Below are 13,235 nucleotides of genomic sequence, written 5' to 3'. Positions count from 1 at the left end.
CGAAGCAGTAGTAGGCGTGTCCTTATCATGGGTCAGTGAAAAATCTATTTCAGGATCAACACTGGATTCAGATTTTGTGATATGCTGATTTCCATGGAAACGTTGCTTCTTAAAACAACCCTTTCTTTTCGTCAGGTTGAAAAGAGGTATAAGAGCTTATAATAACACACCAAACCGCTATGTTTTCAGTTCAAAACTTATGAAACACAACCACAAAGTAAATAAACAAAATACATGTGCTATAACGCCATTCTGTTTACACAGTGCATCCAACCTCTTAACACGAACATTAACATGATTTCAAGAAATAAGCAGCTGAAAACCACAGCCTTCTAGATTGAATAGTTCAAGAGATAGAGACACTTAGGCAAGTCAGTACAGAAAGATCGGATAATTTTACACACGCACTATTAACTTTGAAATGATGAAAACTACACTTCCAATTGGAATTTTTCGACAAATAATGCATCAAATTATTCAGGAGAGATCAAATATTAATAAGAGATAATAATCCGAAAATGTCACTTTTTGGCCAGTTCCGCCATACGTATTCCCCTTAACAGGTAGCTCCCATATTCCTAGATTTCCGGAATGCGTTCGATACGTTTCCCCACTGCAGACTGTTAACGGAGGTCCCAGCAAGCGGAATAGGTTCTCTGATTTGTGAGCTGCTCGAAGATTTCTTAAATAATAGATCCCAGTACGTTATTCTCGACGGAGGCAAGGGTAGCGTCAGCAGTGCGCCAGAGAAGCTTCATAGGAACGCTCTTGTGCTCTACAAACGTAAATCATCTGACGGATAGAGCGAGCAGCAATCTGCGGCCATTTTCTGCTGACGCTGCAGTGTACGGAAAGCGTCGTCGTTGAGTGACTGTAGGAGGATACAGACAAATGGTTCAAATGGCTCTGAGCACTATGGGACTTAACTGCGGAGGTCATCAGTCCCATAGAGCTTAGAACTACTTAAACCTAACTAACCTAAGGACATCACACACATCCATGTCCGAGGCAGGATTCGAACCTACGACCGTAGCGGTCGCGCGGTTCCAGACTGCAGCGCCTAGAACCGCTCAGCCACTCCGACCGGCCCTAAAGCAGCTAAGTGACATGAAATGGAACGAGCACATAAACGATAGTAGGGAATGTGAATGGTCAACTTCGGTTTATAGGAAGAATTCTAGAAAGATGTAGTTTTACTACAATGGAGGTCACGTATAGAACACGAACACAACTCATTGTTGAGCACTTCTCCAGTGTTTCGGATCCCTACCAGGTCGAGTTAAGGGAAGACATCATTTTAAAGACGTGCTGACAGATTTGTTACCGGTAGGTTCGATCAACTCGCGGGTATTATGAAAACGCAGCATATACTCTAATGGGGAAGAAGACATTCTTGTCGCGATACAGTACTGAGAAAATTTGGAGAGCAGTCATTTGCGAGTCACTGCAACAACGAATTTACTACCGCCATTGTCCATTTCGTATTAAGAGTCGTGAAGACAAGACAAGAGAAATTACAGCTCGGACAGAAACATGCATACAGTCGTCTTTCCCTCGCATGATTTGCGAGTGAAACAGAATAAGGGGTGACGAGTAGCGGTTCAACCTATCCTCCGCCATGCAAAATACGATGGTTTGCGGAATGAGTGTGTAGATACAGATGTAGAAGTGGTGAATGTACTGGACGGTTATAATCAAACTGACGGGGTTACGAGTGCTACAGTGCGGGCTGTATAAAGCGCAACATCCTGAAACATCGCATCCCATCGCATCGCATCGTAATAATCGGTGCGTTTGTGGAATATGCTGAAAAAATAATCCACTTTCTGTCACTAGTTTGCAATATGGCACTGTAAGCAGTCAGATGTGGTGTGGGCGCAGGAAAAGGGGAGGAATGATGAAACACGGCAAAGATGGTTCTGGCACGTTTATTAGGATGTGGTCACAAGTTCCAATATGTGCTCAGTATAGTCTCCCGACACAGCAGCATGCTGTATCCATAATGAGGAACGGTCTACAGTTGCTCCCGGCATATCCTGCATAATCAGAATGATAAGACGTCGTATGCTATCCTTCAGATCAGTAAGAGTTCGATTATATTGCTGATAGACAGAAGTCACGTGCACTTAGGTTGGGGGATCTGAATGGCCACATATGTTGGAATTACCTAGAGATTTTAACATTTTAATGTTCGGATAATAAGTTGCCGTCTCTTTAATCTAAGAATAGATGATCACTGCAGCTAGCCGCTATCTCTGTGTAATGTCTTGTCTGTATAGACGTGTATCTGTTGTCTTTAAGATCCCTTCACCTTCACACATAAGACTATACAGTAAAGTAAGGCCCTCCCAGTTCTTGGCTTATCCGTGATAAGACAGGCGAAAAATTAGACTAATGGAGGATTATTAGTATTATCTCTATTTTCATTCGCTCTCTCTCTTTCTCTCCTTTATCTATGTATAGTTTTTAATATAAGGTCTCATTACGTGATATAGTGATAAAAAGAATCAGCCAAATAGAATCTTTGGTGGAGTCCTTCGTCTTGGTAATCAGCGACTGGCTTGCTGTAAGAGATCTTTACATTTATCATTACTGTTAAACACTGCAGTCATTCGGGAGAATCAGTCGTTTGGACAATTTGTTCCTTTTACGAAAGATTGCGAATTCCAGATGTGTACGAAGCCTTTTTGGACGATTTAACACAGAATCAGTGATTGCAGGCTCTCTTAGACACAGCTGAAACTTCCCCACTAATTACAGGGCCAACGTGATCAAGAAATGATTCAGAAAAAACTCATTTGTTCATTCGATCCAGAACAAAAAAGTCACAAACCTTATTTATGGAGGAAATCGTGTATTAAATCCATCTCCATTACATGTCCGGATCTCCGGTGATTCCACGCCTTAATTATTTTCCTTTTACAATCTCTTTCTCTTCAAAACAAACCGCTAGCGGCACAAATGTTAATTGACTCGCTTTAGCGAGAAGAAAAGCAGAATATGTATCTCTCAGAGACACGTCAATCCCTCAACAGATACTCCAGAAGCTGACCTCGTTACCACTCTAACAACCATGGAGAATGCATATATGCATCTCTGTTATTTCAAAGAATAAACGCACTAGAAAATACTTTGACGTCGACGAGCTGTCGCCGCATATATTACGAGAAAATCAGATCAGATAACTTTTCCAAAGTGAATGAATGTGGATGGTTTGATTAAAAATGATTAATTGGTGCGTGGTAGAGTGTATTTGCTGTGGGGACATTACAAGATGATGCAGTCGTTCGAAGAAAAACAGACGAGAATGAAGAAGCTACACCACGCTACCACATAAGCTGAGTGCAGTGAATGTCCCTCGACATCATGTGGTGGAGTAGAACCTCATATGAGACAGTTCAGTACATTCACGGCACCGTGGAGTAAAATGTGCCTCGTCCGTCCAAAGAATATTCCCCAGCTTCATGTCATCCATTTCCACGTGTGCCAAGAAACGAAGTCATCGCGTTTTTGCTATCTTGGAGCTTCATTTGGTGCACATTTGGAATCTTCTAGGGATACCAGTGTAAAGTGAGTCGCAAAACTTTCGAACTGTTGTCCAGGAGAGGCACAATTCCTGCGAGACAGCTCGAGCTCTGGCTGCAGAATTTGAGGCACGAGCATCACTGCCGGCTATGGCTACTACAACTTTATCAACAACTGTCATGGGCCGCATCCTTCTCCCTTCTCCATCCGTTACTTCAAACTCCTTGGTTATATTCTTTAGCCCATTTAGTGACATGGGGCCTCTTCGCATCTGTTTCCGTTGGCAATATTCCCGCTACGCAGCTTTGCTATTCCTGCTTTTCTGATAAAACAACTTTAGCAGCTTGATTTCTATAACACAGCCAACCGGTTGCAGTAAGATTTAACTTGACCTGGCTTCGACACCGACTACGACTGTCTTCATCAGAAAAAAAACAGTTACCTATAAAAGTTTAAAAAACCATTAATATAGGGGAAAGACCAGGAGTAGATAGTTGTTATAATGAGCAAATTTATGAGGTGACTATACTCACATGTGGTAACAGCTGAAAACAGATTTACGAGCAAAATGCTCTCATCATATTAAATAACAATTCAAAATGGTATTTAAAACAATATAAAAATTACAGATATTGTATCTGACATAAAAATGGTAAAAGTCGGTAAAAGTTATAGCTACATGATAACACACTGTATGCAGCTAATGGTCTCGAGGAAACAGCCATTAGAGGTGGCGTCAGACTAAGCGGCTCATAGCCCTGAGTTGCCCCAACGTGGGCACGAAACAAGTCGCGCTATCTGTTGACAATCGAACAAACCAGCTGCTTATATTAACAAAAATGTTATAAATAGCATATCATCGAGCAAGTCATCAGCCAGTATCATGCAAAATAAAAATTTATACGGTACAATGTAATAGTTCATATCCGACACATTTTTTGTGAAAACGAATTACTGTGTAATAAATGAAAAGGAGAGAGGAAGACGATATTTTAGAGACTGCTCTGAGAAAAATGAGGGTCAGTTTTAGGCGTTTCTAACGATTTTATACCTTTAAAGAAATTTTTATTACATATCTGCAACTGGTTCATTCAGAATGAAACCGTCATTAAGAGAAAGGTGTTTGAAAATTTCTGATTCTTAAAAGACAGCAAGACTGAGGCCTTTCTTTTCTGTGTTCAGGGTACTGACGCCATGAACTTCTTTGGGCTTATGACCTATAATTAAAAAGACGATCAGTAAAGGGTGAGTTGTACATATCTGACCCTTTCTCTCCTAAGAGATGTTCTTTAAATCCAACAGCAGTTGCTCGTCCTGTCTGTCCTACGTATTTTACAGACGCCTGAGTTTTTTGAGGGGGGATGTTCTGGTTTCAAATTATCAGTAACATTAAGTTTCAAGCTATTGTTAGAATAAAATGCTACTTTACTTTCGTACTTGTTTTGGAGGAGAGGCTGAATCCAGTAATATAGAGGCCCAAAAAATGGTACAGATTTTTCTTGTCTGTTTTCATTACGTTCATTATAGGAGACATGCCTAGAGTAGTGTTTCTGTCATTGGTTTCATTTTTGAAAATATTGTCCATCATGGTTTGTTCGTATCCATTAATGACTATGGTAGTTTTAATCAAATTAATCCAAGCATAGAGATTTTCATCAGATAAAGGAGTCTAAAGATTAGATTAGATTAGTACTTCTTCCATAGATCATGAATACGACACTTCGTAATGATGTGTAACGTGTCAGGTTACTAAAAGGTGTCTATAAAAGATATTACATTACACAAAAATTACATGACAGTTAATATTTTTAATTTTTTTGGTGGGGGGTGGGGAAATTACCCACTTACTATATCCAAAAATTCATCCAACGAGTAGGAGTTGCCATTCAGAAATTCTTTTAATTCCCTTTTAAATGCTATATGGCTATCTGCCAGACTTTTGATGCTATTAGGTAAGTGACCAAAGACTTTTGTGGCAGCATAATTTACCCCCTTCTGAGCCAAAGTTAGATTTAACCTTGAGTAGTGAAGATCATCCTTTCTCCTAGTGTTGTAGCCATGTACACTGCTATTACTTTTGAATTCGTTCGGATTGTTAATAACAAATTTCATAAGTGAATATATATATTGTGAGGCTACAGTGAAGATTCCTAGCTCTTTAAATAAGAGTCTGCAGTATGATCTTGGATGAGCTCCAGCAATTATTCTGATTACACGCTTTTGTGCAATGAACACTCTTTTACTCAATGATGAGTTACCCCAGAAGATGATGCCATACGAAAGCAGAGAATGAAAATAGGCGTGGTAAGCTAATTTACTGAGATGTATATCACCAAAATTTGCAATGACCCTAATAGCATAAGTAGCTGAACTCAAACGTTTCAGCAGATCTTCAGTGTGTTTTTTCCAGTTCAACCGCTCATCAATGCACCTAGAAATTTTGAATATTCTACCTTAGCTACTGATTTCTGATCGAAGTCTATATTTATTAATGGTGTCATTCCATTTACTGTGTGGAACTGTACATATTGTGTTTTGTCAAAGTTTAATGAGAGCTCATTTGCAGAGAACCACTTAATGATTTTCTGAAAAACATCGTTTACAATTTCATCAGTTAATTCTTGTCTGTTGGTAGTGATAGCTATACTTGTATCATCGGCAAAAAGTACCAGCTTTGCATCTTCGTGAATATAGAATGGCAAGTCGGTTACTCAGAGCATTTAGTATTTCATTAGTGAAAGTATATATAGCATTATGCGTTGAAAAAACTTTCTGGAAACCAAACTGACATTTTGTTAAAACTTTATTTTTACAAAGGTGTGAAGCTACTTTTTCAAGAATTTTGGATAAGGCAGTCAGAAGAGAGATTGGGCAGAAGTTGTTGACATCAGACGTATCCCCTTTTTTATGCAGTGGTTTAACAATGGCATACTTCAATCTATCTGGGAAAACACTCTGCTTCAGAGAGCTATTACGTATGTGGCTAAGAATCCCACTTATCTCTTGGGAACATTTTCTTCTTAATTTCAGAAGGAGAGGTGGATGAAATTTGAATTGTCTTAAATTGTGTGGGTAAGGCCGCTTCCATTAACTGCCTTGTTTCTTCTAATGAACATTTAGATCCTAGTTTCTCTAAAACATTTAAAAAATGATTATTCAAAATGTTTTAGACTTCCGGCTTTTTGTTTGTCAAGTTTCCATTCGCTTTGATGGTAATGTCATCATCCTGCACTCTTGGTTGCCCTGTCTCCCTTGTAATAATATTACAACTCTATGGATGGAAAAAGGCTTTTTTATTAGAATGAGAATGTGTTGAACAGGACGGTACTGATTGACCAGCGCAGGTTTTGCAAATAATATTGAAAGAAACGGCGAAGCTGGTTCACGTGCACGTGCAAACCACCACTACGTGTTCACATGTTCACCCAATGACATCGTCAATTACGACTGCAGTGAGCAGGGGACCATCGGGATTCGACCATCGATCAATGGAAACGTGTCGCCTCTTTGTGTGAATCACATTTTTTGCTACAATAGGTCGATGGTCGTCCACACAAAAGCCGTCGTCAAAAGTCCGTCGGATTGCTGATACAACTGTCCATTGAATTCTAAATGGTAACATTTGACTACAGTTTGAGTTAAATTCATGAAGGCAGCAATCTGCTCGTCAGAAATCTCTTTTTTGTGACGAAGCAGATTTTTTTCCTACTATAACTTAAGTTGTTTGCACAGGTACATTCGTGTTAAGATTTTTTGTATCGAATGATGGCTGCTTGTTATTTTGATCACAACGGTAGGTCTCTTGTCTTACTAGCGAGATTTCGACTTTTGAAAATCGTATAACTGTTTTGAAAAGCATAAGTTTTTTTAACTTGTTATGAAAAAATTTTGCTAGGTCGTGATAACCACTACTCATATTACTCGAACTAGGGCGAATTGGATGATCTATTTTATCGACTTTAAATTGAGTACGTAACTTTGCAAGTTGAGGGTTCATGTTAATCAGCTGTATCTTATGAAACGGTCTGAGTGGAAATAAAGCATCATTAACAGCACATTTAATTTCTCTTTGCAAAACTGGAATGGCTTCCTCATGTAGCTCAAAAACTGTAAAGTTTTCGTTATGTACTTCTGTTTGCGAGTAGCAACTAGGGCATTGCCTTTATTGGATTTCGTTGTTAGTGCATTACTTCCTCTGAGGTTTAAATTAACTCTAATAATTAATTTTTTGTCACAATTAACCGTACTTTGAAAATTACCTAATTTTTGCTTTTTCCATTTTATGCTGTCGATACCAGTTTTTAGGTCTACAGTCAGACTTCCAGTAACATTTCGATCAGAGAAATTGTAAAATTATATTGTACTTGAAACCTTTTTCCAATGAGAAAACTTCGTCGTTTGTAAAATTTTTGTCAGTTTTATTTAAAATTCTATTATAAAACTTGCACTCATTTTCCGGAAGCTATTAGTATCAAATGATTTTTTACAGCGGAAGGCAAGAAATGTTACTTAATTTCTTTTCACGCGTAATCTGGATGATTTGCTTACAATTTTCTAAGCTTTCACTAATGAGTGTACGGTAGTGGTGTTACGAAACAACCAAGGAGCCGCCAACACCAGCCACAGGGGGCGAAAATTCTGAAGATGGCATTTACATATGCCGTAACAGGTTAATAAACGAATATTATTGGGATCTTGATTGTTCATTGTAACTTTCATTAAGGAGATTCCAAAATTCATCAATTTGAAATTTGTAACGAATACTAAAAGTTTTTGTTACTTCTAAATGCAGCTTCCCCATTTAAAATATCATTCTCTGAGTACAGAGTAGTTTTTTCTTCTGAAATTATGTTTTGCACTAAACTTCAGCAGCAGTTCACGGTCTTTCTTCTCAATAGGCATTGCGTTTCGTACAGAAAACTTCAACTTTCTTAATCAAATGGTTCAAATGGCTCTGAGCACTATGGGACTTAACTTCTGAGGTCATCAGGCCCCTAGATCTTAGAACTACTTAAACCTAACTAACCTAAGGACATCACACACATCCATGCCCGAGGCAGGATTCGAACCTGCGACCGTAGCGGTCGCGCGGTTCCAGACTGTAGCGACTAGAACCGCTCGGCCACTCAACTTTCTTAATCCTTTACACCAATGGTCACTGCACGAAAGGAATCAACACATGTCGCCAAGTTACACACAACATAACGACGTCAAAACAGAAAACATTTCACATTCTGACTGCTTACAGTGCCACTTTTTCCTCGGTGGTAGAAAATGGAACTATTATATTTTTTACGGTGTTTCAGTGTCCTGTGGTAGATACAGCCCGTATTGCTGCACTCGGAACGCCGTCAATTTAATTATAACCACCCCGTATCACAATCAAGACAAACGCAACCAAATCTGCTGCAGATTGAATCACGGATGTTGTGAGGCGGTACATGTTAATCGGTGTTCCACATCTTGCTTAGAGGAAACCCATTGTCTCGCTAAATCAGAGTATCAGATAACTTGATCTCTACAACCGTTCTAAAGACGCTATTCTCATACCGAGACGCATCAATTCCTCATATTTCATCCAGCGCCCCTCGACTAATATGTGATCGATAAATGCAGTTTGTCTCGGTTGTTGAAGCCTTATGTGGCGACGATCTGCTGTACTCCTGTCCCGGACGATACGAACGTTCTAACGTATGTAATCTTTGTCACAGGGACATGGAACTTTATACATGTCGGATTTCCTTAGTCCCAAATTATCATCCACAGAGCCAACGCGCTCTCTAGTCTTGGCTGGCGAACGGAACAAGTATTAATGCTAAATCTGTTTCATATTCTCCCGTGTTTGGAAGACACGCTCCCAGAAAAGGAAGCTAAACAACTGCCATTTCTATGATGGAGAAGATTGCAATGTGTCTCTCGTCCCCCTTAAATGAGAAATAATTCGTAAGACTAAATCAGCGTGTTTCCTCTAGTCAAACACGTAGAGATATTTTGAGACAAGATTTTTTGGCATATGGTACAATGGGTGCAAGTGAACAAGTAGATTCCGTCTTCCTCGATTTCCGTTAGGCGTTTGAAACTGTACCAAACTGTCGTGAGATATCCAGTTGACGATCATTAGGAGTATCTTCATTAAAAAGTGTTTGGTTTGACTCATTGATGGCAGCACGAAATCGAATCTTCAACAGAATCTAAAATAAAATAATTCGTAAGTCGAAATCAGCGCGGTTCCTCTAGTAAAACACGTAGAGATACTTTGAGACAAAATTATTTAGCATATGGTACAATGGGTGCAAGTGAACAAGTAGATTCCGTCTTCCTCGATTTCCATTAGGCGTTTGAAACTGTACCAAATTGTCGTGAGATAGCCAGTTGACGATCATTAGGAGTATCTTCATTAACAAGTGATTGGTTTGACTCATTGATGGTAGTACGAAATCGAATCTTCAACAGAATCTAAAATAAAATAAAGTAAGTTGCCCCTAAGGAAGCGTAATAAGCCCACTAATGTTCCAAATTAAGATACATTATTTATTATATATGATCTGGAGCACTCGCAGAAGCTGTGGTCTATAACAAAATGCTGTCGCTATATGGTTGGAGAACGACCGAGACAGTTTTTCCGTTGGATGTTCTTAGTGTCAATTCTTCAAATATGAATAAATTTAGAATAACAGTTATAAATAAGAGAAAGAACCCTGTAGCATCTGCTTACAAGTTTAATGATCAACTTATTGAGCCTACTACATCATTTAAAATATGAAATAAGACGTAAAACTTGTAGCAGGATGTGTAAGTAGATTACTAAGATTTGATGGTGGAATTCTGAGGAAGAGTATTGCAAATGTTAACAAAATTCCACTCCAGGCGATAATGTGACCTATTCTGGAGTTCCTATCAGGTAGACTTGACGGTAGACAAGGAAAGAATTTGAGGATGCGCAGCTAGGATCATAATAGGTCAGTATACGAAAGTGTAACAGAAGTAAGTGTATCAGAGGTTTTCAGGAAATTTAAATGGGAGTAACTGGAATAAAGGCACCGTAGTTCCCTCGAAGTTCTGTTGCGTACATTAAACAAACTGTTTCAAAGTGCACTAGGCAATAGTTTCACTGCTTTTAATCTATTTCTCACATTTGAATCATAATAGCAGATAACAGATATTCCAATGCATGCGAATATATTAGAGAAAGGTATTTCCCCACGCTACATTAGCGAAGGGACTATGACCGGGAATGGCTGAGACTGGTATGAAATATTCCCCGCCACGGAATACACAGTGATTTGCTGAATCAGGTAACAAGTAGGTGTAGATTAAGTACTGGGGGATTTGTGTGCTCACCATGTACCATTCCAGTGCCGAATGCAGAGGATAAAACAGCGATCGTTGTTATGTCAAGGACGAACTGCATTGCAGCGTCAAGGATGTTTGGTTTAGCTCACCGCGTTACCACAACTCCTGTTACATAAACTTGGGTAGACTTGTGCTTTGAACGGACATATATCCTCTTACTTTATTGGCATGTTATTTTCGTTAATTGGGTATTTCCATTAACTATTTCTCTGGAGCTTCAAGCAATATACGCTCGAAAGTGCTACTGTATTTCTCTCCGCTGCAAGCAGATTACAGGTCACAATTTAATGAGGTGAAAGAAGAAGCTGCACGGAGCAGAATATATTTACGTAAAAATAATGTTATGTAGCTCCTGTTGTAAAATAGTCATGCAATTGCAAAGACTGTACCACAATAGCTACCACTGTGCTCCACCAATGAACTCCTCATTCCTTGAGACCTTGCAAGCTGTGTACCTAGAGTAACAATCGTATTGGGTGGTTTTATGGTTATGTAGTATGCTGATAAACTGCAACGGTTTATTCATTCTCCTAAAGCACTGGTAGGGATTGCTTGTAAAAGAGTGAAAATAATGCTTTTCCAGAGGTTTCGTAACCACTGAAAGTATCTCATTTACATGTTTAATAAAGCCAACGAAACCTCTAGACGGTGGAAGAGTAATAGAGGATTAAAACCCGTGGAGAGTTTGGAATGTGGTGGTATTAATAATAGGAGGTTTCCGGCATTGAATGTAACTGATTTTCTGTCTTGCCATCCTATGCTGAAGTCTCCGTTCTGAGCCACCATATGAGGTCTGGAGGTGATGTAGCCAATGACTGGATTCCTCCAAATATTTGGAAACCCGCCAGTCCTACCAGTGAGGAATTTTGTATCGTGTATCACCAACAGTAGAAGGAGAAGGTACAAAACTCTCAGCTTGATCAAGCTATTACATCAATGTGGTTGGGTCTTTTTTTCAAGTGTTATTATGTGGATATGCATTGAGGATCAATGTAAGTGAAGTGTTTATTTGATTTGCGCTATATTTAAAGCGCTGGTGTCGTATGTGATTCGTTCATACGGATAAACCGGAATGGTGTATCGTAGACGGAAATTTATCTAAATTTCCGACACATCATAAATGAGCACCTGTGTTAAAACGTGGTCATGCTTCGTTTGTTGATGGGTCAAATGAAAAACTTTCGATAGCAAGAAACACAGCTGAAACGATTGGGAACTGTACAACATGATTTTGTACTGCGTCCATTGAGCTGTTGCAAGTAACACTTCGGATATTTCCGCTAGGTCTACAGATACAAAATGAAATGCAAATGTATCGCGTTAAGAAAGATTGTCATGAAGATTACGATAGAAATACCGCACAGAAGCAAATAACAAATTTTTTCAGATCCTTGTTCTGGTGGAACAGTGGTCAGTACATCGACCTCGCCGATATGCAGAAAACGGACACTGGGAATGCGGCACCTAAACCAGTCTATAGTACGGGCCGTGGCAGTGCGCCCTTGCGTCCCTGCTCCGAGATTCGAAGTTTCAGAATGTCAGATTTTTCCATTAATCATTTCGACTGTGCTCGCATTCATTTCAACCAGGACGTATCCACAACTAAATTTTGAAATAAACTAGTTCATTTTTTACAGTTAGCCGCTTTGTAATATCAGAAAGATAGTGGACTGGAAAAGTTTTTCTTGTAGAATTGCTGTTTCACATAATAAGAGATCTGTGAAGCTTGCTTTATATAGTATTTTCTAACCTCAGGCTACGTTATCGACCTCAAATAAACTCAGTCTTTCGGCTATACTGTGTTATCATTTTTTCTGGGAAAATCTTTTATTTTTCTTTAGCGACCAGCCCCGGCTTCGCGCGGGTGCCACTATGTACAGCTGTACGACTTGTTTGGCGTAGCGGTAATTTTGTTTTGCGTAGAGTTAGGATTAAAAAAATCAGAGAACAACGTTAGGTAACTGAATAGCATCACTTTCAAGTAAATTAAACGATTTAAGCAACACATCGATTTACCAGGGTACTGCAGAGCCGAAAGGGGTGACCAGACTGCCCAGCCGCAACTCTCAAACAATGTGATCCTTGCACAAAGGCTTTGCTGCCGCTCATCAACGGCGCGACGATCGTGCTACTGCGCCGCGAATATCAACATCTGTACAGTAGTTCCTGAGACTAGCCTTCACATACAGACAAAGAAAAGCGGCGGGGTAATATAATTTGCACCAAATATTGACAACTTGTATACACGAACATTCCTCGAGAATCAGTGTATCTATTAGTAAACACCTTACGAAAATCCCTACAGTAATTCCTGGGATTAGCCTTCACATACAGCCAGAGAAAGGCGGCGGAGGGCA

Source organism: Schistocerca americana, chromosome 4 (assembly GCF_021461395.2).
Source record: "Schistocerca americana isolate TAMUIC-IGC-003095 chromosome 4, iqSchAmer2.1, whole genome shotgun sequence".
In the NCBI taxonomy this organism is placed as follows: domain Eukaryota; kingdom Metazoa; phylum Arthropoda; class Insecta; order Orthoptera; family Acrididae; genus Schistocerca; species Schistocerca americana.
Note: the sequence above shows the minus strand (reverse complement) of the source record.